Source organism: Arvicanthis niloticus, chromosome 11, assembly GCF_011762505.2.
Source record: "Arvicanthis niloticus isolate mArvNil1 chromosome 11, mArvNil1.pat.X, whole genome shotgun sequence".
NCBI lineage: Eukaryota > Metazoa > Chordata > Mammalia > Rodentia > Muridae > Arvicanthis > Arvicanthis niloticus.
Genome location: NC_047668.1, coordinates 58,990,127 through 59,014,482, shown reverse-complemented (window position 1 = coordinate 59,014,482; position 24,356 = coordinate 58,990,127). Strand labels below are relative to the sequence as shown.

The 24,356-nt window shown below is 40.6% G+C and overlaps 1 protein-coding gene across 2 annotated transcripts in view; it reads left to right on the top strand.

Moving 5' to 3' along the window:
- The first annotated feature begins 14,734 nt into the window (after positions 1-14,734).
- The window catches only part of Clip4 (CAP-Gly domain containing linker protein family member 4), an 85,492-nt gene continuing 75,870 nt past the window's right edge, over positions 14,735-24,356 (top strand). The window contains exons 1-2 of one of the 2 annotated variants that reach the window (XM_076942248.1): positions 14,735-14,968; positions 24,211-24,278. The gene's annotated coding sequence lies outside the window, so the exon portion shown is untranslated. The remainder of the gene's footprint in view (positions 14,969-24,210; positions 24,279-24,356) is intronic. The other variant, XM_076942249.1, reaches the window with a different exon arrangement.

Here is a 24,356-nt window from a genome sequence, read left to right as displayed (position 1 = left end):
TCAGCCTTCTGAGCAGATAGGACAACCGGTGTACAAACACATAAGCTGAAAAGTTGCTAACTCTGCTGAAGAAGCGTATTTTTGCTGTTTTGTTTTTGTCTTTATTAAAAATAGGGTCTTGTTATGTACCCTATTTAAGGCTAACCTGCAACCCACAACTCTCCAGCCTCAGCCTCTGGTGGGGATTAAGTCAATCAGTGGTCTCCTAATTACTTAACTTAGTCTCTTACTCTGCTTACACTCATGCTAGACTTCTTGTAATAGTAAAAGTTATCTGAAAAGTTATAATTTATCAAGGCCTTCTTTTCTGGAATTTTTTGGAAATACCTGCCAACAGTGTGTCCTGAGCCTTCTGAATTTGCCTTGCTTTTTTGCCATCCCCATCTGTGTGGAAAGGTCTTGCTTGGTGCCAGGCTGACTTTGATGGTTCGCCTCGACATCTCTCTGCTCTTAAACAGAATGGTTCCATCTTTCTGCTGAGGGCTAATATGAGCCCTTCTCATTCTTGGACAACTAGCTTATTGTCAGTTCTGAATTTTTATAATAGGAGAAAAAGTCACATGGCGATCCCTGAGGGTCCTGAGAGCATAGTAGGTATTCTGGCTTTGCTATCTTTGTTGTTCCTTACTGAGGTCTGAGCAGCCTCCTTTGAAGCAGAAAGGGCTGAGGAGCTAGCTACGTCCTTTGCTTTGAGCAATCAAGAGCCTGGCTACTGAGGCTCTGTGCAGAGTGCAATGCCAGTCATGGCTGGTGCCCCAGAGTGCATCATTAGTAAAGTTCCCTGCTCTGTTTATTTGAAGCAGAGCTCAAGGGAAACCCAGCTGAATCAGTACCTGGAGTGAGCTATGTTAGGCAGTGAGATGATTCATTTGTCACCTTCCTGGGTTGGCGGGCAAACATGTACCCTGTGTGGAGACTGTCTTGGCAGAAAGCACGTGCATCTGAAGGATGCTTACGCAAACTCTTCTCCTTTTGGGATCTGAGTCTCCCATGTGAATGATCTGTGTACAACCCTTTGGTCTAAATGACTGAAAGTATTTCTAAATGAATGAATGTGATCCCAGAATTTGCCTGGAGATAGCTGTCAGCACTACATCTTTCAGGCTGGGTTTCTTGCCTTGTATAAATAGGTTAGAAAGCTGTTTCTTTGTTGCTGTTCATTTTGCATTAGGGCCAGCTTTTTTTTTTTTTTTTTTTTTTTCTTTTTAAAGGGAGTAGTTTCAAATGATTAAAAAAACAAAAACAAAAACAAAAAAACCTCTCAGGATTAAGAATGGGAAAAACTATTACTTTATATAAAACTCATATTTAAATATGTGCTCTGTGATGCATCAGTGCTAAGATTTTTTTTTTCAGGAGTATTGAATGCATATGTCCACAGAGAAACGGGTATGAGAATATTCATTGTAAGCGTATCTATAATGTTCTCAAATTGGAGACCATAAGATTGTCTGTCAACCTGGAAGGATAAATTTGATATTTGTGCAAAATGGAACACCACTCAGCAATAAAAGGAGAAAACAAACAAAATATACCCAACATGGATAAATTTAAAATGGTTATGATGATGGATGGACTGACCACGGTGGCTCACACTCATAGTCCTGGATACCCAGGAGGCTAAGGCAGAAAACTCTTGAATTTAAGTCTCACCTGCCCCAAAAAGAAAAAAAGAAAGCCAATTGTGGCAGCACTCACCTTTGACCCTAGAGGATCTCTGTGAGTTCGAGGCCAGCCTGGTCTACAGAGTCAATTCCAGGTCAGCCAAGGCTACATAGTAAGACTCTGTCTCCAAATCCAAAAACAAACAAAAAACACTGCACCCCATCCTCCAGCAAAACCCATAGCCAGGTACAGTGGTGAAGGTCTGTAATATGGAGTTGGGTGGATGAGCTAGGAGAATTACTGAGTTCTTGGCTAGTTGGGCTACGGTGTAAGTTCAAGACCAGCCTGGGCTTCATGCTGACATCTTGTCTCAGAGCAAAATAAAACATAAAAAAATATGTGAAAGACGCCAGGCATAGAAGACTACATATGGAAAGATTCCATTTATTTGATCAAGAGCAGGTGAAACCAACCTATGATTATTGATCAAAAGAATAGTTTTTTTTTGGAAGAATTATGGACTGGCTGTGGACATAAAGAATTTTTTAGAATAGTGGAAACCGTTATATCTTGATCTAGGCGGTGGTTATCTAGGGATATGTATATCCTCAAATTACACAGTTAAGTTGTGCACAAGATCTGACTATATGTCATTTTCTTATATTTTTGGTTGTGAGCCTAGCCTTTAATGGCTGAGCCATCTCTCCAGGCCAAGACATTTTCTTTCTTTCTTTTTTTTTTTTTTTTCTTTTTTCCCACAAAACGCGGGAATCGGGACAAGGCGACAGCGGGACTCGAACCCACACACCAAGAGACGGTGCGCCCTCTGCGGGCGGGAGCCTTAAGGGCCGCCTTAAGGGCGGAGCCACCGGCGGTTCGCTAAGACATTTTTCTTAATTAATGACTGATGGAGGAGAACTCAGCCTATTGTGGGTGGTGCTATCTCAGGGCTGATGGTCCTGGGTTCTATAAAAAAGCAGGCTGAACAAGCTGTGGGAAGCAAGCCAGCAAGCAGCACTCCTCCATCAGCTCCTGCCTCCAGGTTCCAGCCCTGTTTGAGCTCCTGCCCTGACTCCCCTCAATGATGCACTACAATGGGGGAGTGTAAGCCAAACAAACCCTTTTATCCACAACTTGCTTTTGGTCATGAATAGCAATGGAAACCCTAACTAAGACAGATAACAAGAGATAGTTTCAATGTGCAATGAGTTTTGACCTGAAACTGAATTAACTTAAGCATAAGCTAGAGTTTAATGTAGACAGGTTGATTGGCTTTCATCTTTTTGGTTAGCTCCTTTTACTCAGTGAGGTTGCCATTGTGAATCATTGGTGTTGCTGTGTGCATCAGCGCATATATATGCATATAACAAATATAATATTTATATTTAAGTAGTATTCCACATGAGAAGTTTTTGTCTTCTCCAAAGACACTGCTTCTCAACCTTGCTAATGCCATAGCCCCTTAACACAGTTCCTCATGTCATGGTGTGGTGACCCCCAACCATAAAATTATTTTTGTTGCTATTTCATAACTGTAATTTTTCTACTGCTAAGAATCATATTGTAAATCTTTTTTTTTTTTTTTTTTTTTTTTTTTTGAGCTAGAGGTTTGCCAAAGGGGTCACAGCTCACAGGTTAAAAACTGCTGTCTTAAACTGAATTCTCAGGTAAGCTAAATATTGAACAACACATAGTACTGATTATCAACTTTGAAATAATGCACTGTTGGCCTGGAAAGGTGGCTCAGAGGTTAAAAGCGCCTGCTGCTCTTGCAGAGGCCCAGAGTTCGATTCCCAGAACCCACATCGAGGTGGTCACAACAGCCTATAATTCCACATTCATCTACCCACACAATGTTCCTCCCGCCAAATAAAAATCAAAACCTTTAAAGGTGGATTTTATTTTCTTCATTATTGTCCATATGATGCAGGATATTGTGGAGATCTTTAGTGATAATGGAAAAAAATCATAAAAATCACATTTCCAAACTCTCCAAAGAGATCTATAAAGTGATCCAGTCTCAAATATTATTCTATTAATTCTTGCAAAAGCCCTATATGAATCTGCTTTGTGTTGTGAGATGAAAAAAAAGTGTGCTCATCCACATTGGTTTTCTTAATAAAGACACTATACTGTTCAATCAAACAAATACATAATTTGAGGCTAAAGTTCACATATTCAGTGAATGGAAGACTGGATCACTGAACACAAGTAAACACATTCAGGAAACTTCTGAGTGTTCAATGTTGGCACAGACTGGAGAACTTAGTACAACTTAGTTGGATATATTTTAATAAAAGCCTTTTGCAACTGCAGACATAAAATTTTCTAATGAAATCTTTCGTATGCATATACATAGCAGCACCATTCAAAATGAAGAAGCCCAATGTTTATCAACAGACAAATGGAGAAATAAGATTTGGCAAGTACATACACTGGAATATTGCTCATCCATAAAAATGCATGAACTATTTTACAGTTCATAAGCTGTGAAGGCAGTGTGTTAAGTGAGCAGAGCTAGTGGTAAGAGATTGTGTGTTGTGTGGCTTCATTCCTAGGAAACATACAGAACTGGCAGATCCACAGAGACGGGAAGCTGAGGGGTGTTGTCAGCTACTTTGGGGCCTAGGAGATGGTGAAAGACCACTTGTTGGGTACAGGATTTCCTTTTGTGGCAATGGCATATTCTGAAACTAGATGGTGGAAGTTGTAAATCACTGCTAACGCACTAAATGCTGATGAAATATAAACTTAAAATAGTTAAAATGGTCAATTTTGTCTTATGTGTTCTTCCCTATGAAAAAGGAACATATACCATATAACTCTTAGTAAACAAAGAGAAATCAAACTCTTCATCTATGTCTGTCTGTCTGGCCATGCTATTCCTGACTCAATGTGCACAGAATTTCCTCTACATATATTTCGTAGCCTAGTTTTTCTTCTACTATGTCATTGGTTTATATTCATATTCATACTTGACTCAGTAACAAGGGCTGAGCTTCAGTCCTCACAGACATTGCACTACCATCCATGTCCCTTGCATTTTTTTTCTTTCTCAGGCAAGGTCTTGCTACAGAAATCAGGCTTTTGTTTAACTTCTTGGGATTATTGATGTGTGCCATACACAGGCTACTGCATTTTTAACTGCTAAAATATTCCATTGAATTGAAGGCTAATTTATTTGGTCAGACTAGTGTTGAACACTCAGGTTAAATCTGTGGTAAATAAGGCTGACATATCCTTGTGTGTAAAGTTTCATCTTTTCCTGCATCTGCAGTCATTTTATATATATAAAAAAAATTAGAACATGAACATGCTAAAGTTCATGTAAATACCAAAAAACATTCCAAAAAAACCCTCACAGACTTTATTTTTTTAGAATACTTCTAGATTTATAGAACAAATATGCAGAGTTCCTATAAATATCCTACCTTTCTGCCTTGTATAAATATCTTAATAATCTTATAAATATATTATAAATAAATACCTTACTATGGTACTTTTGTTACAATTAAGAATCAATAACAATGCATACTTGTTAAATAAAGCTCATACTTTATTCAGATTTAGAGTTTCCCATGCTCTCCTTTCATTCTGGGACATCTCAGGACATATTACATTTGACAGTCATGCCTCTTTAGAATCTTCTTAGAGGCAAGTTCTCAGAGTTCCCTTGGTTTTGGTGACCCTGACAATTTTGAGGAATGCCAGTCAGACACAGTGTAGGCTGTGTTGACATTTCTCTGATGTATTCTCCCATGATTTGATGAGGTTGTGGGTCTGGGAGAGGATGCTCACAGAGGTGATGTGCCAGTTTCATTCCATCATGCAGTCTGTCAACATGATATGTGACTCCTGATGGTGACCTTGCTCACCTGGTGGCAGTGGTGCAGTTTCTCGAGGGTGCTTTTGTAGAATTGTTTCTCCCTCCCTCCCATCTACACTGTTCTGGAATAAGTCACTGTGTGCAGCTACATATAAGGAGTGGGGAATTACACTCCCCCTGGGTGTAAGCACTTTTAGAGAGACCGTTGTAGCTTGTGACCGGACTTCCCAGGAAGGTGACAGCAGTTCTGATTCCTTGCATCAGTGTGAAAACACCTGCATTGTTACAAGCTCCCTAGCGTTGACTGTTAATCTTCACAGAAAGTCTCCATGGATTCAAGAGAGGAATTGCATCTCCTAATTTATATTTGAAAATGTGCTTTGTTCTTCACTTACTTATTTTCTTTCAGGAATCACCTGTACATTCCCTTCTTTCATTAAAAGAATGCTATGTTCATTTTTGTTGATCTTCAAGTTACTGTACTGGGGAGACGCTCAGCAGGTAAAGGCATTTGTTGCTAAGCCTCATCAGGACCAACATGGCAGAAGGAGGGAGCCAATCCTGTAAGTTGTCATCTGACCCCCACACATGGTGTTGTGGCTATGCACACCACACACACACACACACACACACACACACACACACAAAGTAAATATAATAAAGTCTAAATATTATTGTATTCCTAGTCATTTGTATTACTAGTTTTTAAATTTTGTTTTGCCTTTACAGTTTATTGTATAACATAATTAGCATTTTATATAGTTGATACTATCTCTTTCCTTTGTAATTTCTATCTTTTGTTGCACATGTATGTGTATGTACAGGTCTGTGTAGGTGTATGTGTAGGTGCATGTGTACTCATGTCTGCAAAGGCCAGAGGTCAGTGGTACTTGTCTTTCTCAGTCACTCTCCACCTCAATGTTTTGACACAGGTTTTCTCACTGAACATGAAGCTCACTGATTTGGCTCGACATTGAGCCCTGGGGGTCCTCTTGCTTTTGCAAGAGCTACAGTGTGTGCTGCCACGCCCAGCTTTTATGTAGATGCTGGGGATCAAACTCAGATCTTTTTGCTTTCATAGCAAGCACTTTTCTGACTGAATAACTTTCCCAGACTGAAATTTTACTCTACAAACTATTCGAATAGATTTATATTAAGGCAATCTCTCTCTCTCTCTCTCTCTCTCTCTCTCTCTCTCTCTCTCTCTCTCTCCCTCTCTCTCTCTTTCTCTCTCTTTTGTTGAGCCATGCCATGGGAGACACTGATTTGATGGGCTGGATCCTTATCTCAGAAACAATGGATATATTTTAAACAAATAATGTAAGTTATGGCCCCTTAGGGGCTTAGGTGATTCTTTGATGTTTTAAGGAATCTCAAATGGAAGTAAACTGGATGGCATAGGATAAGTTCTCAGGAAAATATCAAATGGCAAACCAATGGTCCACTTGACCCCTTGACCATGTGTGTGGACATTAGAGATATAAGGACAAAGGATAGGGAGGCAAGAGCTGAAGTCAAGAGCTGGTTTTCAATGTATTAGTTTGTGGTATGTTACAAAGCACCGTAGTCATAGTCGGTTACCACTATTCCTGATTTCAAGTTGTACTGTAGAGCTATAGTAAGGAAAACAACATTATATTGGCACAAAAACAGACATGTTGATCAATGGAATCGAATTGAAGTCCAAGACAAATTCACAGACCTATGGACACCTGATAGTTGATAAAGGAGTCAGAAATACACAATGGAATAAAAAAAGCATCTTCAGCAAATGGTGCTGGTCAGATTGGATTTCTGCACGTAGAAGAATGCGAATAGATCCATACGTATTACCCTGCACAGAACTCAACTCCAAATAGACCAAAGACCTCAACATAAAACCAGACACACTAATTTTGATAGAAGAGAAAATGAGGACTAGCCTTGAACTCATTTGCACAGGAAAATACTTTCCGAACAGAACACCATCAGCACAGGCACTAAGATCAATAATTAATAGATAGGACCTCATGAAACTGAAAAGCTTTTGTAAGGCAAAAGATACCATCAATAGGACAAAACAGTGACCTACAGAATGGGAAAAGATTTTTACCAAATACACATCAGAGACAGGGCTAATATCTAAAGTATATAAAGAACTAAATAAAAACCCAGATATCAAGAAAAAATAACTCAATTAAAAATGGGGTACATATCTAAACAGAATTTTCAAAAGAGGAAACTCTACTGCCTGAGAAACACACGAAGAAATGTTTAACAGCCTTAGCAGGGAAATGCAAATCAAAATTACTTAGAGATTTCATCTTAAACCCACCAGAATGGCTAAGATCAATAAAACAAGTGACAGCCCATGCTGGCAAGGATATGGTGTAATGGAAACATTTTCTATTTCTGGTGGAAGTACAAACTTGTACAGCTACTATGAAACTTGGTGTTCCTAAGGAAGATGGAAATTGATCTATCTCAAGATCTAGCTATACCACTTTTGGGCATATACCTAAACGATGCTTCATCCTACCACAGAGGCACTTGCTGCTCTATTCCTAATAGTCAGAAATTGGAAACAACCTTGATGTCCTTCAACAGAAGAATGTATAAAAAATGTGGTACATTTATATAATGAAGTTTACTCAGCCATTAAAAGAAATGAAATAATGAAATTTACAGGTAAATGAATGGGACTAGGAAAAAAAAATCATCCTGAGTGAGGTAAACCAGACACAGAAAGACAATATACAGTATGTATTTGCTTATATGTGGCTATTAGTGGTTAAATCAGTGATAAACAAGCCACAACTCAAGAACCACAAAGGTTAGGCATGGAGTAATGGTCTAGGGGGCACAGCTAGATCTCCCCATGACAGAGAAGTAGAACAGATAGTTATGAATGGATGCAGGAGGGTTGCTGGATGGGGGGGATCAAGTGAGGATGGGGAGGGAAGAAGGGGATGAGGGAGAGAACATGGGAAGAGACAGCTAAAATTAAGGGCAATCTGAGAAGTAGTATGGAAATCTACTACAGTAGAAGCTTCCTAATAATGTGCATATATGAAAGCTTCTAACTGAAATTGCCAAACAATGGGAAGACAGAGCCCCAACTGGGTGTTTCTTGTCACCAAATGAAGTTTCCCATACCAGGGCTGGGTTACAACTAATTGAGTTGTTTGATAAAGGGATCCCATAGGAATCCCAAACAACTCAAGTTATTTCTGGGACAATAGTTTACTCTCTACCAACTGAAGTCAAGGCCTCTTTGTAGAAAACAACACCTGCACAACTCACTGAACATGGAGAAGTCAAGCTGGTGCCTCACAGATCTTTCGACCCTACATTCTTATGTCTTTGGCACAGGGAGGTACAGGGATAGCAAAAAAGAAACATAAACACCAAGCCAGCCACCAACCCTTTGATCTACAATGGTGTCCTGCCTGCATGATACGTTAGGACAATGGTGGCACAAAGCTTATGGGAGTAACCAACCAATGTCTGATTTGAATTAAGGTGCACTTCTTGAGATGAAACCCATACTGCTTGAGTGATGCAGAATCTGAGACTAGATAGCTCAGGGATCTAGGATAAATCCAAATACTACTGTTCTAAAAAAATAAAGTAGCAATATAATGACTCCTAATGACATAATAATAATAACAATAATAATAATAATGACTTGTAGCTCATTGTCTTGCTAAGCCACCACCAGAGAAGCTTCCTCCTGCAGCCAATGAGAACAAATGCTGTCAGGAGCTACCATAGGAGAAGCTAATAGCTAGTAGGTGATCTTCCTGAGATGAGTCTGCCTTGGATTAAAATTCATGATGGATTTGCTCCAGTAGGTAAGGTCCAGGATAAATTCATTTTAGAAAAGATTCCTGCTATTAATATTCTTTTCCTGCTATTATTAAACATATATAACAATCACTAAGTTGAACAGACCTCTGCAGAACAATGATGTAGTGATGCTGTATAGACAAATAGATGACATCTTAATTCTTAATGATGATTCTATAAGAATTCCTAAAATTACATCAGTATTTATTAAGCTCTTTTAGAATGGAACTGCTATTAGGTTCTCTCTGATAATCAAAACTGCAATGAGAACTCTGCCAGTCTCTTAGTGTCATGAGTTAATTGCTTGCATCTACTACTCAGCACATTCCAAGAGGTTGTAAAACCATTAACCAAAGGTCATAAAAGGGAACTAATAATTTACTATCGGTTCTAGGACAGAAGACAAAATATTGACCAGGTTTACCTATACAAAACTTCACTAATACATTGGTCACAAAAATTATGGTTTTTAACTCTCCATGAACCTGTTGAGCTAGGGACAAATAATGAATGCTTTGCCAGATAAATATTCCTAATGGATATGCATATAAACATTCTCTGTTATAAACTTCTTATTCATTTTATGATTTGAATTTATGTGTAAACTTGTGATGAACTTTTTACCATATAATCATGTATTCTGAAAAATGTATAAGTGCTGAGGGCAAAGAGAAGAAAGCATTCTCCTTGTCTTGATTTTCTTAGCATTCTCCTTGTCCTCCCTTTTCTTAGACATACCCTTTTCCCTCCTTCTTCTTAGAAGCCATTTCCCCCTTTTTCTTAGAAAGCTTTCACGGGAAACCTTTTAGAATTTAGAAATAAACACGAAATTATTTTCAAAGTATCCTCTTTCCTTTCTGGGACTTCAATTAGCAAGCTGAAAGTTAGAATCTCACCATTCCTGTGGAAACACAGCAAAGGCTACTTGTATATACTCCCCTACTATTTCAGGATGAGGTGCTAAACAGCTTCTCACCTCAGAGGAACTTAGAAGGCAGGTCAGCTACTGAAGCAAAGTGACTTAGAATTGAGGCAGGAAAATGTTTTATTATTATATATGTTGTCTTTCTAAAAACCAAATTGAAACCAGCAGCATAGTTTGACTAGTTTAAACAATCAGAACTCACTCCCCAGTTCTGGAAGGAAGTCCAAGGTTCAAGTGCAAACTTAGTTTCTTCCAAGGCCTCTTTTTTTGGCTCATTGATGGCTGTCCTCTCTGACATCTCTTGGGGTCTCCTCTATGTATGCCCTTTTATGGGGTTGAGTTACTGTGTCTAAGGACACCAGTCACATTGGACTAGAAGCCATCCTGACAACCTCACTTAACTACTCCTTTGAAGGCTCTATCAATAATACATCACCCTTTCTAAGCTTTCTTCTGAATTTATACTTTTCAGGCTTCCTCAAAGCACCCTGGGCCCCTTTATGTACAGCCATGTGACCTGCCTCTGGGATTCTTCTAAACCAAAAGGCTGTGCTCTGGCAAGGAGGTATGAAGGGAGACAGTATCAGACAGAACATTAGAGTCTATCAAAGGGTTTGGAGGAAAACCACCAGGTTCTATATAAGCAGGGCTTCTTTGTACCCCATGTCTGATCTCAAAGCCTCATAGGAGAGTCCAGAGTTTGAAGCTGGGGAAAGGGCAGGGATCAAGCTTTGTGTAGATCTATCTTTTATCATGTTGATGTGGCAGAGTAGGATTGGTATCTGTGTACAAAAGAACAGGGAGTCCACTGAGTCTGCTGCCTGTATCTCCCCACAGGTCTGGTGGAATAGGAGGGCACTATGGTGTTCTAAAGCAATGCTTCACAGTGTGAGTCATGGTCATGACATCCCTTTGAGTGGGAGTCACATATAAGATAGCCTGCACATCAGCTATCTATATCACCAATCATAACAGTAGCAGAATTACAGTTATGAAGTAGCAACAAAAAATTATGGTTGGGGGGAGTCATTGTAACATGAGGAACTGTGGTAAAGGGTCACAGAATTAGGAAGGTTGAGAACCACTGTTCTAAAGGCTTCCATGAAGAAAAAACATTTTTTTCAGAGCAAGAAAGCACCAATGAATCAGTCTAGAATGAGGCCTGAGAACCAGATGAAAAACATAAGGGCATTCTGAGGACAGAGAAGCCATGGTGTCGTGTTAGACGAATCATCTAGGTTCAGGTACCCAACATTTAATTTTTCTAAAGGTTGTTTCTTCTCTCTCTGTCTTTGTCTCTGTCTCTGTCTCTCTCTCTGTCTGTCTCTCTCTCTGTCTGTCTCTCTCTCTTTCTCTCTCTTAGTATGAAATAAAGTTTATTTAGGGCACAGGAAGGGGAATTGAGGGGGTAGTAGAGAAGAGAAAGGGAGAGAGAGTGAGTGAGAGCGAAAGAGAAAGAGAGAGAGAGAGAGAGACAGAGACACAGAGAGAAGAGGAATAGAGGCTGGGCCATGAGCACCTGGAGAGAGAGGGGGAGGGGAATGGGGAGAGAAGGGACAGAGAGGGAAGAGAGGAAGAAGAGCAAGAAGAGGGTGTTTATTTTCAAAAAGTACATTTACAGCTGACTCTTTCTATAATCCCTCAAAACTTTAGTTTTGATCCCTCATAAACACAGAGGGTTTAGTACCAAATACAGTTTCTATCAAATCAAGTATAACATCAATCCTAAGCACGTGCATTAACTTCCAAAATTTCATACCACCACTGTATCTTTTTATATCTGTGTATATTCATTGTAGACCGTGCTGGGTCTCATGGGGACAATTTATTTTAAGTACATTAGAGTCCAGGCTGACCTGAAACTCGAAGTGATCCTCCTGCTTCTTCCTCCTAAGGGGAACACTTGACATCTGTAATACTCAGATGCAGACAGTACAAATTAACACCAAGAAGGGGACCCATTCATTATATAAGCCCCCAGGAGCTTAGATTGAATTCCAGAGAAGAAAGAAAATTGAATTCCAGAGAAGAAAGAAAAAAAGAAAAAGAGAATTTCCAACTTAATTGTGACTGAATTATAAACTTGAATTGACTAAGACATGACTGTATTTGAATGAGTTTATCTGAAAGTGGCTAGATTCAATTTTCTCTGCTTTGAGGCAGAGCAGAGGCTCCGGGAAGAAATTACACTCAATTACAGAAGAATAGATAAAATTACATTTTTGCACACTCAAGTCAGTAGCCGTGAAATTTGTGTTGGCTCCAGTAATTACAGGCAGCCAGGTGTCAGTATAATCTTAAGAACAGACCGACAGATCATTATGGGCAGTTTTTCCAAGTTATTACCTGATCCACAGCTGTAACTCAGAAGGTCAGTTCAGTGTCTCATCATTAGACATCATGATGAAGTGAATTCGAATTTCTGTTAAAAAATCTTTTCTTCATATCAGAAATCAGAGTCAAGTCTTGAGAGGAAGAAAAAGCTTATTTCTTTCAAAGTTTTCAGGGGCCTGGTCCAGAACATAGCCTATAACCAATACAAGGAAAATATGAAGTCTCGGGTAGTGTTAGAATCCCATTAACACCTGTGAACCCACTCCCACACCTCTGGCCAACACCACTGAAACCTGGGCATGGATCCCTGTGGGTGTGTCTCACAAGGACTCAGGCTTTCAATAGGCTTTGGCAGACAAGGATCATAGAGGGAGGAAGGAGCGTGAGCTCGGTTATTAACTCTCCCGTCTTCCAGTCCTGGGCTCCATGGTTTTGTTGCAGACCCTCGGAAGATCATAGTTCCTGGCAGGCAGCCTTCTCCACACATTTATGTGGCTCCCCTGGACTCTTGTCCGCTACACATTCAGTTTAGGACAGAAGTGTGCTTGTTAAAATTTCTTGCAGGGAGTGTCCTAAAGCACTGCCTGAAAATGACGCCTTTTGTAAACTCTCCTCTGATCACTGTGTCATCTGTGGTGTCTTGGCTGATGTTTTGGTGACAGTGGTGGAACAATCCCATGCTGCCTGCATGGATTAGGGGAAGGTATATGATATCTGTGGAATGAAGGGAATGGTTTTCTTTTATAGACAAGTCTGAAGCCCCATATAAGAAGGCTTGTCAGGTTGTTTGTTTGTTTGTTTTTGTTTGTTTGTTTGTTTTTACTGGTTTGCCTGCTCTAGGAAAAGTTCTGGGTGTGTTTCAAAGTCTTTCAACTCTCAGACTCTACATTACAAACAGTAATTCATGTTGATGTGGGAAGTGATGATCAATAAAAAGTTCTGGATGCTAAAGGGTGGTTGTTCTGTTTAAAGCAGGCAATAGTTACTGCTAAGGTGAGTGGTTTTTATTGAGTTCACAATAGCTGAGATGTCACCTTTGGATAGAAAGAGGGAAGATCGGGGCAGCTTGCCCTGTTGAGCCTCTGATCTATTATAGCCAGTGACATTATTTCAATAGAAATTGTGGTCCCTCCAGCGTCTAGCCATTTGCAAAAAGTTCCAGAAGCTTGAAGGCTTCTCTTGCCTTGATATACCAGACTGAGGGACAATGTCTTATTCAGTATTCTTTTATTATTATTATTATTATTATTATTATTATTATTATTATTATTATTATTAGCTGAACACCTTAGTTTAAAAATAGACATATCGTTCTGATAACTGGAAGAGGTTTCTTTTGGTGGGGGAGGTGGGGAGGTGGGAGGTGGGTAAAGGGACTCAGTTGGTGGCATCCTTCTAGACACCACACAGTGACAGTTGGGTCAAAAAGGCTTACAGTTAAGCCTGCAGAGCCATGTACTGTGTGGTGTGTCAGGTTTACATTTATAGTACCTGCACTAGGAAACGTCATTACAGGTGATTTCCATCTGCAAGTTTATCTTTCCAGAGACTTGCCACAACTTGAGAACTCCGGGCCTGACATGGGAGTGATGTCCTTCCGAGCATGAGTGTGGTCTCTCTGTTTGCTGGAAAGAAACTCAATGGAGAGTCAGTGATGTCCATTTCCTGCCCTGTTCCTCAGAGCACAACAGAGGGTGCAGCTTCAAAACAATGGGGTGCCCTTTGTCTCTTATTAATCAAAGGATTAATAGCTTAAGTTTTGGGTGATGTGACAGTTTGGGCAAAAATGGTTGTTTTTTTTCTAAAGGGGGTCTTGGCAGCAACCACACATAACCTGAAGGTACTCAGGTACTTAACTGGATGGCTGCAGCCTGAGTTCCAAGTAAGAAATTCCAGGAAGCTTTGTTTTGTGAACATACATGAAGAAGTTTCAGACAGATTCAGAAAAGCTTCGGTGGAGGGAGGCCTGAGTGGGAATTCAGGGTGATAGATCTCTTTAGTAACCAGACAGTCACTTTGAAAGGGTCTGTTAAAGCACCCTAGCTTCTTCCCTGTTGTGAAATGAAGGGCTTGTAGGTCACTAGGGTCCTTCCCCTGTCTTAAGGATGCTTTGCCTAGGCATTACATTAAGGGTCCTAATTAGCACCTAGCCCTTTAAATCTTGTATCCAAGGCTCCATGGCATGTCATTGTTATGCACTGGTTGCCTGTGGTGACCTGGCCGGCTGGGGCACTCAAAGGGGACTCCACCAAAGGGAGGCAAGCCAAAGCCTGCCATTACCACCGTGGCTTTCTGGAACTGGAATCTACCAGGGGCGAGGGAGCCCATTATGAAAACACCCATAGTTTCCATACACCCCCAACCAACACACTAAACAGTCTGTACTCTGCTCGGAAAGGCTGATGAGGAACTGAAAATTTTGACATTGAGAAGACAGTCACATGATTTGGGTAAGTCCTATTATAAAAGAAATGTGTCTCCTCAGACCTTCAGTGAAACTCATTTCTGTAAAGGCAGAGGTGGATAACCCAGAGCACACAGACAATCTCAGACAAATGAAAACGGGCCATCCTAATTGAATGCACACCCTGCCTGGCCATGTAGACACATGTCAAAGAAATACATCTTTTTTTTTTCCCGTATTCTTTTTCTTTTTTTAAAAAAGATACACTACATGATCAGCAAGTAAGGAGAGTGCTCTGAACCTGGGCAGAGTATTGGGATTCCCGCTCAGTCTGTTTGTAGTTGTTGAAATTATTGATTCATTATTATTAAAGAAGGCTCATCACTTACGATTAACCCATCACAATGTAAGTCATCTGGTTTTTAACAAATGCATAATGTCCTCAGCATTACAGTATCAGGATGATGTTCTTATTCCTCAAATCCCCTGTGCTCCACTCATCCAGCCTCTCTTCCCTAGTCCTGATAACTACTGAGCATATATTTTTACCATAGCGGCACCTTTTCCAGGATGCCAGTTAGAAGGGAGTTACCCTCAGTACTGCCCTTGCTAACTGGATGAAGACATGCACTACAGTCAAGTTGACTTCTCTCTTTGACTGCTATTCACTTAAGTCAACTCCCCCTCGTCTTTTTGTGGCCCAAGAGCCAGTCACTTACTTTTGCTACATATTGTGTTTTCCCACAGTTTATCCACTCAGCTACTAAAGGCAGAGGATGCCTTGGTTGCTCCAATACTTGGTTTTAGTTGTGTGTGTGTCTATGTGAATACATTTTTAAATCACTTGGGCAAATGCCTAGGAGCATGGTTACCGGCCCATAGCGTCAGACTTGTAAGAAACTGCCAGCCCATATTGTGAAGCGTGAGTACCATTTTGCTGCCTCCTCAAGTAATGAATGAGAGTTTTCCATGTTCCATATTCATCAGCCTTTGTTAGTGCTTGGAATTTTAGCCCTTCTAATAGATGTAGAGTGGGCTCTCGTTCCTGATTTCAGCTCCCTAATAACTTATGATGTCTGCTCATATACTGATTGGCCATTCATGTTTCTTCTTCAGTGAGGTGTCTGTTCAGATCTTTTGCTCATTTAAGGAATTTTCTTATTGTTGAGCTCTTTTGGATAACATCAGATATATACTTTGCAAAGATTTTCTCCTGGTTTTTGGCTTGTGTTTTCACTGTCTTAACATAGCCTTTACAATTTACTTCACTCTTTACTTGTGTGTGTGTGTGCCTGCTTGTGCGAGTGTGCATGCTCGATGGCTTGTGCCTTTGATATTGCGTCTAAAAAGTTATCATTGAATCCACTGTTACCTAGATTTTCTCTGGTGTCCTCTGGAAGTTGTATGGCTTTGATTTTAATTTATTTCCATGCTAAGTTGATAACCAACTTTTGTGAAAGGTTGATGTGGAACTATCATTTTCTCACTGTTGACGCAATCTTATTGTCAGTAGCTAAATTTTACTTCAAAATTCTTAGATTTCTTGGGGTGTTTGTAACAATTGTTGTCTTTTCTTTAGTGTGTAACAGGTACAGGAGGCAGAGAGGAGGACAGGACAGAGCTGACAAAGTCCCCACTATTTCCTTCACTGGAGGCACATGGTGACTTTTCCGTGACCCTATGGAACAGTGTCTCAGGCTGTTAATGTGACATTCGAGGCCATTCTAGCCTTAACCTTTCTTTCTAGTTCATCTCATAGTTTCTCACTGTTAGACTGCTTCAGCTAGAGTGTTGGGATTCCTCACACATTTTGGTGTTAAAATATAATCCACAGGTGAGAGTTCTTAGGGGTGATAGCTTTAGCATTTAGTGTGTTTGTAAGAAAGCTCACTTCCGTTTCCATCAGGCGATGGCAGGGTAAGGAAGACGATCACCTATAAACTAGGAAGAAGGTCCTTGCCAGACTCAGAATCTGTTGGTGCTGTCTTTGGCTTGCCAGCCTCCAGGCGTGAGACAAATCTCTAGTGTATAAGCCTGCAGTCTGCATTCGTCTCTAAAGTAGCCAGAGTGGACCAGGACTCTTCTGTAGCTTAAATACAATTTGAACATTTGTTCCCGTCTTCAAGCTTTCTCTCCCAAACATCATGTTTATGAGTTCAATCTCTGGGGGCTGGAGAGACACCTTAGAGATTAAGAGCACTTGCTGTTCTTGGAGGGGATCAGAATTTAGTTCCTAGTACCCACACAGTGGCTCACAACCATCGATAACTCCAGTCCCAAGGGATTCAATGCCATGCTGACCTCTGCACACACAAAGTTCAGAGATATACATGCAGACAAAGTACTCATATACATAAAATAAAAATAAATCTTCGAAAAAAGTTTAACCCCTGGATCAAAGTGGTCCAGGTTTCAAATCCTGGTTCTGCTTCCTACTATATGCTCTTGAGTAAGTTGTCTGACTCCTTCCTGACCAATTTTTTAAAAACTGGACCCAGGACTCCACATAGGTGAATGTGGAGGTGAAAGGGATCATGAGTGGAAAAATGTAGCAAGCCCCATTCTATACCTGGATTTCTCCAACTGAAGGATTGAAACCTGAATGATATTTAATGCATAAAGGTCTAAAGGCATAAAAAGACAACAACCCACAGCCCACACAAAGCTCCCAGGACAGCTAGCTCTGCATTTAACTGCATCTTGTCATGCTCCCTATGAGCTCAGGATGTCTCTGTTTGAAACCTTTCTTGACCATATCAGTTCACGGTGTGGAAAGTCTCTTCTTTGGAAAACCCCGAGAGCCAGCCCATTTCTTTGGTAGGTGCCTGACTTTCTTGTCCACTGCTTATGTCTTTGGATGATCATGCATTCATGAACATAACTTTGAGTCAGGCCTGTGCCTAGTGAACCACATCAGGAGGCAGGGACCACTTATCTTATTTTACGAAGGAGCAAACTGAGGTTCAGGGACGTTACGAAGAAAGATGGAGATTGTGGAGCTGGCGAGAAATGATCCTGGGGTTCTGTTCAGGCTGCCCACAATGACCTATGTTCATGGCAGTCTTTCTTCTTTACTGGAAAACTAGAGCGACCTAAGTTATACCTGGTCACAGTGTCCACCCTGCTGCCCTCAGAGTAGGAGGCCCTAAACATATTTCTAGTAATTTGTTGGACCCAGGTATAATTTGGTTGCTTTTCAAAGTGCTATTCAGGTCCTTAAGGCTCTGATTATCCTGATTATGAAAAATTTATTACATGCTATATTTTTGTGGACCTTTAAAAGCACAGACTATAAGAACTTCTTATTCTTGTGTTGAACTCCACATGAATCTAAAAAAGCAGTTCACATCTCTTTTTCTCCTGACTATTTCCCACAGTCTCAAATATGCCTGGATGAGAGATGCCAGAATTGCTCTCATTCTCAATGCTGTTTTTGTCACAAAGGAGACTTTCTCGTGACTCGGAACCAGCTCATTGGTCTGTCCATGGCTTTCTTTGGTTAGGTGACTCATTGGATGCTCATTGACAGGTGCAAACCCAGTACAGCTTCAGTGGGGGGGAGGGGCCTGTCCTGATATTCTCAACTCAATGTTATTAAAGCCATGATGGTTTATCATGACCAAGGGTGAAACAGTATTGGTTTGTAAGCAACTGATGAAAAGTCAGTTTCGATGATACACAAGGCTCTTGTACTGTCAAGCACGCACATAAAAGGAAGGCATGCATTAAAGCTTCTAAAGGCCTTGGATCAGTGGTTCTCAATCTGTGGGTCGTAGCCCTTTTCAGGCTGAATGACTCTTTCACAGGGGTTGCAATCAGGTATCCTGCATATCAGATACTTACATTAGGATCATAACAGTAGCAAAAATTACAGTTATGAAGTAGCACCAAAAATAACTTTATGGTTGGGGGTCACCACATGAGGAACTGCATTCAAGAGTCACAGCGTTAGGAAGGAAGAGAACCACTGCCTTGGACGGACTAGTTTATCTTGACTGGGGTGAAGAGCTTGGTTCCTTCTGTCAGTTCATGTTTCCCGAATCTGGTCTATTCCAGAGACTGGGGTATTTGTGATATAGCAGTGACAGAGATCTAATAAAATTCCTGCCTCTTTAGAGCTCCTTAGAAACAGAATGAAAAAACAAAGCAAAAAACATTTTTAGTATAGAAGAATTTCTGAGTTCATGCAAAAGAATAAAGGAGGACCCACTCTGTTATCATTCAGCATTAATAATTACTGTATTATAATTATTATATATATTATTGCTCATCTCTCTTCCGTACCATACATTTATTACTAGTGAGACACCTTAAAGCAATCTCAGGCAGGAGACAGTTTATCCAATTCCTCATGACTGTTTAATAGATAAAGACTTCTTAAATAAAATATAACTGCAATGTCATGATCATAGATAACAGAATTAATAAAAATTTTGATATAATTTAATATCCGCTTTGGGTTAAATTTTCTCTAGTGGTCCTATGAATATTCTTTCTTTCCATTTTTTTTTAAATCAGGGTCTCTCAGATTGTAGTGTGGGTTGATGTGGAAGTCATTATGTAGCCCAGGCTGGCTTGAAACTCATAGAAATTCTCCTCCTCCCTGGTGCTAGGATTATAGACATGAGGCATATGCCTAGCACAAGAATTTCTTTTTAATATGTATTTGTTTGAATCCAAACAAGATCTGCACACTGTAGGCTATGGATAGGGCTCTGAACTGTTCTGGCCTATGGCAGTTTCTCTGAGCTCTTGCTGGTTGTAGGAATGAGTTCTTTGTTCTGTAGAAGTATCTAAATATAAATTTGTTTGATTGAATGTTTTTTAATGATATTTCTTCATGCTTTGCCATTTCTGTAAAATGATAGACATATAATATAAAGAGATTTTGTTGATGCCAGTTTCAATGGTAGAAAGGGGATCATTGTACTAAAATTTTCATGGGAAGTAGCTTGATGCTATTTATGTGTGTCAGAGATGTTTCTAGAAGCACCTTGGTGGCTAGAAACTTAAATAACTGGTGTGAAAAATGTAGTTTTTGTGCGTGTGTGTGTGTGTCTGTGTGGGTCAGGGGTCAGTGTTGGGTGTCTTTCTCAGTCACTCTCCACCTTGTTTTTGAGACCAGGTCTCTCACTGAATTGGAACTCACTGGTTTCAACAAGGATGCCTGTTAACAAGGATGGCTGGTCAGGGAACCTCAGGAGTTCCTGTCTCTGCCCAGATGCTGCCACACTCAGCTTTTCATGTGGGGATTTGAGCTCAGGACCCCCATATTAGTGTGGAAGGCAGCTTTTTAACTAAGCTGTCTCTCCAGACCCTGAAAACAAATGTCCGTGTGCCATAATGGCAGTTCTGACCCTAATGCTATGAAACATTCCCTTGGTCCCTGTCTTTCTGTATGCTGGCTTTCAAGTTTGGCCTTTATTTTTTTTTTTTTAAAGATTTATTTATTTTATTTATATGAGTACACTGTAGCTGTATTCAGATGCACCAGAAGAGGGTATCAGATCCCATTACAGATGGTTGTCAGCCACCATGTGGTTGCTGGGAATTGAACTCAGGACCTCTGGAAGAACAATCAGTGCTCTTAACCACTGAGATATCTCTCCAGTCCCAAGTTTGGCCTTTAAAAGTGGTGGTGCTGTCTGATGGTTGGAAGTGATACTAGCCAGAGGGCCTGGGTAGCCAGGTCCCTCTTAGCAACAAGTTAGGTTTGAAAAAAATACATCTGTTCTGATTGGGAATCACTGCTAACAAAAGACAGAATAAACTTATAGGCTATCCCGAGTCTAAACAAGACCCTGAGTCAACAGTATTTGAGGATAGTTTTCAGGGTTTATTCTGCAGAAGGCATTCAGATATTTTAACTATGCAACCAGACTGAGAAGCACTAACTCTGAAAGGATGTGTGCACTATCTGAGGCCTTTCCATTTTAGAGTCTACTTCAGCAGGGGTCCCCACATGCAGCCTTGAGAGAGGAAGTGGGTCAGAAAGGGGCAAGCCGAGGAGAGGCAGTGGAAGGCCTGGGGCCTCAGCAGCTGGTGGCTGATGAGGGGCTCCATGGCTGGTAAGTTTCTTCCATAAAGGATGACATAAATGTTTTTAAAAATGAGATCAGGCTTTTCATTTCCTTGTCCTAGTGCCACAGCAGCAGTGCTGATCCTAATGCTATGAAATACTCTCTTGGTTCCTGCCCAGGATGACCCCAGTGAGCAAAGTGAAGAGCATAGTATCTGTGTGGGCAAGGCCACGGGAAAGAGTTACATTTCCTACATGGTATGTTAGACATATCACAGAGCAGATGACGAGGAGACACTTGGATATATCTGTATCATCTATATTTATCTATCATGTCTATATATCTGTCTATAGCACAGAGATAAAAATATGTTCTTGGGATCAGGAAGAGATAGAATAAAGGCATGGATTAGATAAGATCACCTGGCATAAGACTGGCTTTCTGGAAACCCCAGGAAGAAGTGCTTACAGGACTGCTGTAGGGTTTCTCCGAAGTATATATAGGATGGCGCTCACTGAGCCACAAAGTATCTCTGCTCAACTATGCTACAGATTGCAGAATTACCGTAAATACTTGTCAGCAGTGCAGGATGTGCACTATATCCTATATATATGCACTATGTGCACTGTTTCCGTATCCTTGCCAGCATTTGGGATTGTCTTTGCCTCTTTTTGCCTCTGACAGGGAAAAGTCTATCTATATACATCACTTTTATACTTTAACTTTCAATTATATTTTTGTGCATGAATCCAACACACACACACACACACACACACACACACACACACACACACACACTAACAAGAGTTAAACTAGAAAAACAATTAGATTTATATCATCTTTCACAACTGCATTCAGTCCTTCCTCATGGCCTGATATTACCTCTTCTTGGGCACCCTTCTTTTTACATGTACTATGACCACAGTACATTTGTTTACATGCATACATGCATACATTGTAGGCTAGAACCCACGTGTGAGAGAGAACATGTGTTTTGGTTTTCTTTTCTTTCTGAGATAGGATGACTTTGCTTAATATTGTATATTCTAAGTCCACCCATTTCCTGGACATTTTTTTTGTTTTGTTTTTATTTCTTGCACATCTCACTGCTTGCTCAACATTCTGGGCTTTCCTTTGCACAGACTGGGGAGTCTGTGTTTCTTGGGGTTATTATTGTTGTGATGACACCAGGATGAAAAGTAGCTTGGGGAGGAAAGGGTTAATTTCACTCACAGTTCCACATCACAGTTCATCATCAAAAATAATGAGGGCGGGAACTCAAGCAGGGCAGGAACCAGGAAGCAGGAGCTGATGCAGAGGCCATGGAGGGGTACTGCTTACTGGCTTGCTCCTCCACATTTGCGCAGCCTCCTTTCTTATAGAGCCTAGTACCACCAGTATGTGCGTGTTGGGGGGGGGGCAGGGTGGAACTGACCAGGATGGTCTGGGCCCCTCCCACATAAATCACCAATTTAAGAAAATGCTCTCCAGGCTTGCCTACAGCCCAATCTTAGGTAGACATTTTCTTAGCTGAGTTCCCTCCTCCTTGATGATTCTAATATGTGTCAGGTTGACATAAAAATAGCCAGCACACTGTGTTAATTTTCTATCTGATAGCATCTAGAATTGCTTGGCTAGGCCTCTGGGCATGCCTACAGGATGCCTACAGGGCATGCCTTTCTTGATTATGTTAATTGATGAGGGAGAACCCACCTAACTGTGGACAGAGCCATTCTTCAGGCAGTAGATTCTAATACAGAGAAAGTGAGCTGAGTTCCAGCATCCATCTCTCTCTGCTTCCTGACTGTGGATGTGATGTGGCCAGCTGCTTCAAGCATTGGTGCCTTGACTTCCCTGGGATGATGGACTGTATCTTTGAACTGTGAGCTAATTTAACTCCTTCCCCTCTTAAGTTGTGTTTGTCAAAGTATTTTATCAGAGCAACAGGGAAGGAAACCAAGACTCATCCCCATAAACTGTCTACTGTTACCCTTTCCTCAGTTTTCTATTAGTTTTTGACTGATTTTTGTTGTTTTATTTACTAATTCCTAGCTATGCTCATACATTTCACACAGCTTCTTTCAATTTATCATATCTTTACATTCTTCTTTTTAAAAAAGTATCTTTAAGTGTGTATCTGCATTTGGGTATATGCATTGTGCGGTACCCACCATGGCCAGAAGAGGGCATTGGATCTGATGGAGCTAGCGTTATAGGCAGTTGTAAGCTGGTCTTTCGTGGGTGCAGGATCCAAACTCAGGTCCTCTGCAAGAGCACAATTGCACTCTTAACTGCTGAGCTGACTCTCTACTTCTTTTTATTGGAGGTATTCAACTATGGCCACTCAGTGGAAGAATTTTGTAAGGATTTACAAATTTGTGTGGTTCTTTGTTAGTTCTAGTTCCTGATAGGAACAGATGAAGTTGTTCGATGGTATTTCCTCCACCATCTCTGTCACTGACCCCAGGCCCTCCAGCATGTCAGGCCCACTTGTCCTCCTGAGAGCCATGCCCAGTGCTTTAGTTGTGTATTGAGAATACATTCCTGCAGCAGATTCACGGCATCTCCCACACATTCTTTTCCCTTTGTATGTTCCACAGACTTGCTCTTTGTATTTGGCACATGATTTTTTTTTTGTTTTCATTATTAAATAAGCCTGTTTGACCAACACTGTCCTATAAATAATTAATTTTTTTTAACCATTGGCCTGCGGTACCACTTTTATGTATACCAAGGACTTGCTTATCCAGGGCTTTTCTTCAGAGCCCTACATTCTACGCAGTTTTTCTGTTTATTCCTAGAGCAGCATCCAGTTATTTGTATTATGATATAGTAAAGACATAATCTCTAGTATAGCACGTCTCCTCCTTTTGTTCTTGTTTTTGGAAATTTGCCCTATTTAAAGTTATATTTGTCCTCACATACTTTATATTTATTGAGCACATTAAAATTTTAGTATAACAAAACATTGAGTCTAGTGATCAGCTTGACATTTTTACAGTGCAAAGCCACCCTGTCTATGGCTTATATCTTCATCTGTTCAGTCTTTTATTTTTATGTCCTTCAGTAGAGTTTTCAGAGCTTCTCCATAAAGTCCTGCAAAGCTGTTAAGTTAATCCCCAGATTCTGTATGATGTGTCTCCCCGTCTCCTTCCCGCTTATCTGCTGCTGATCTAGACTATTGGAGTTTATAAACTGATCTTGAATTTGGCAGCCTTGCTGAACTAATTCCTTCTAACAATGTGCTGATTTCTTTTGGGTGTTCCAGGCAGAGAGTCCCGTCGCCTGTGAACACAGTAGAGAGGAAGACTTTGCGAGTTCGTTCGGCTAAGCGCTGTAAGCATCCCTGCTGGTCCCCCGCTTCCCCCCTCCCCACGGCTCTCCCAGAAGACTGTATCTCATGTACTCACTTAC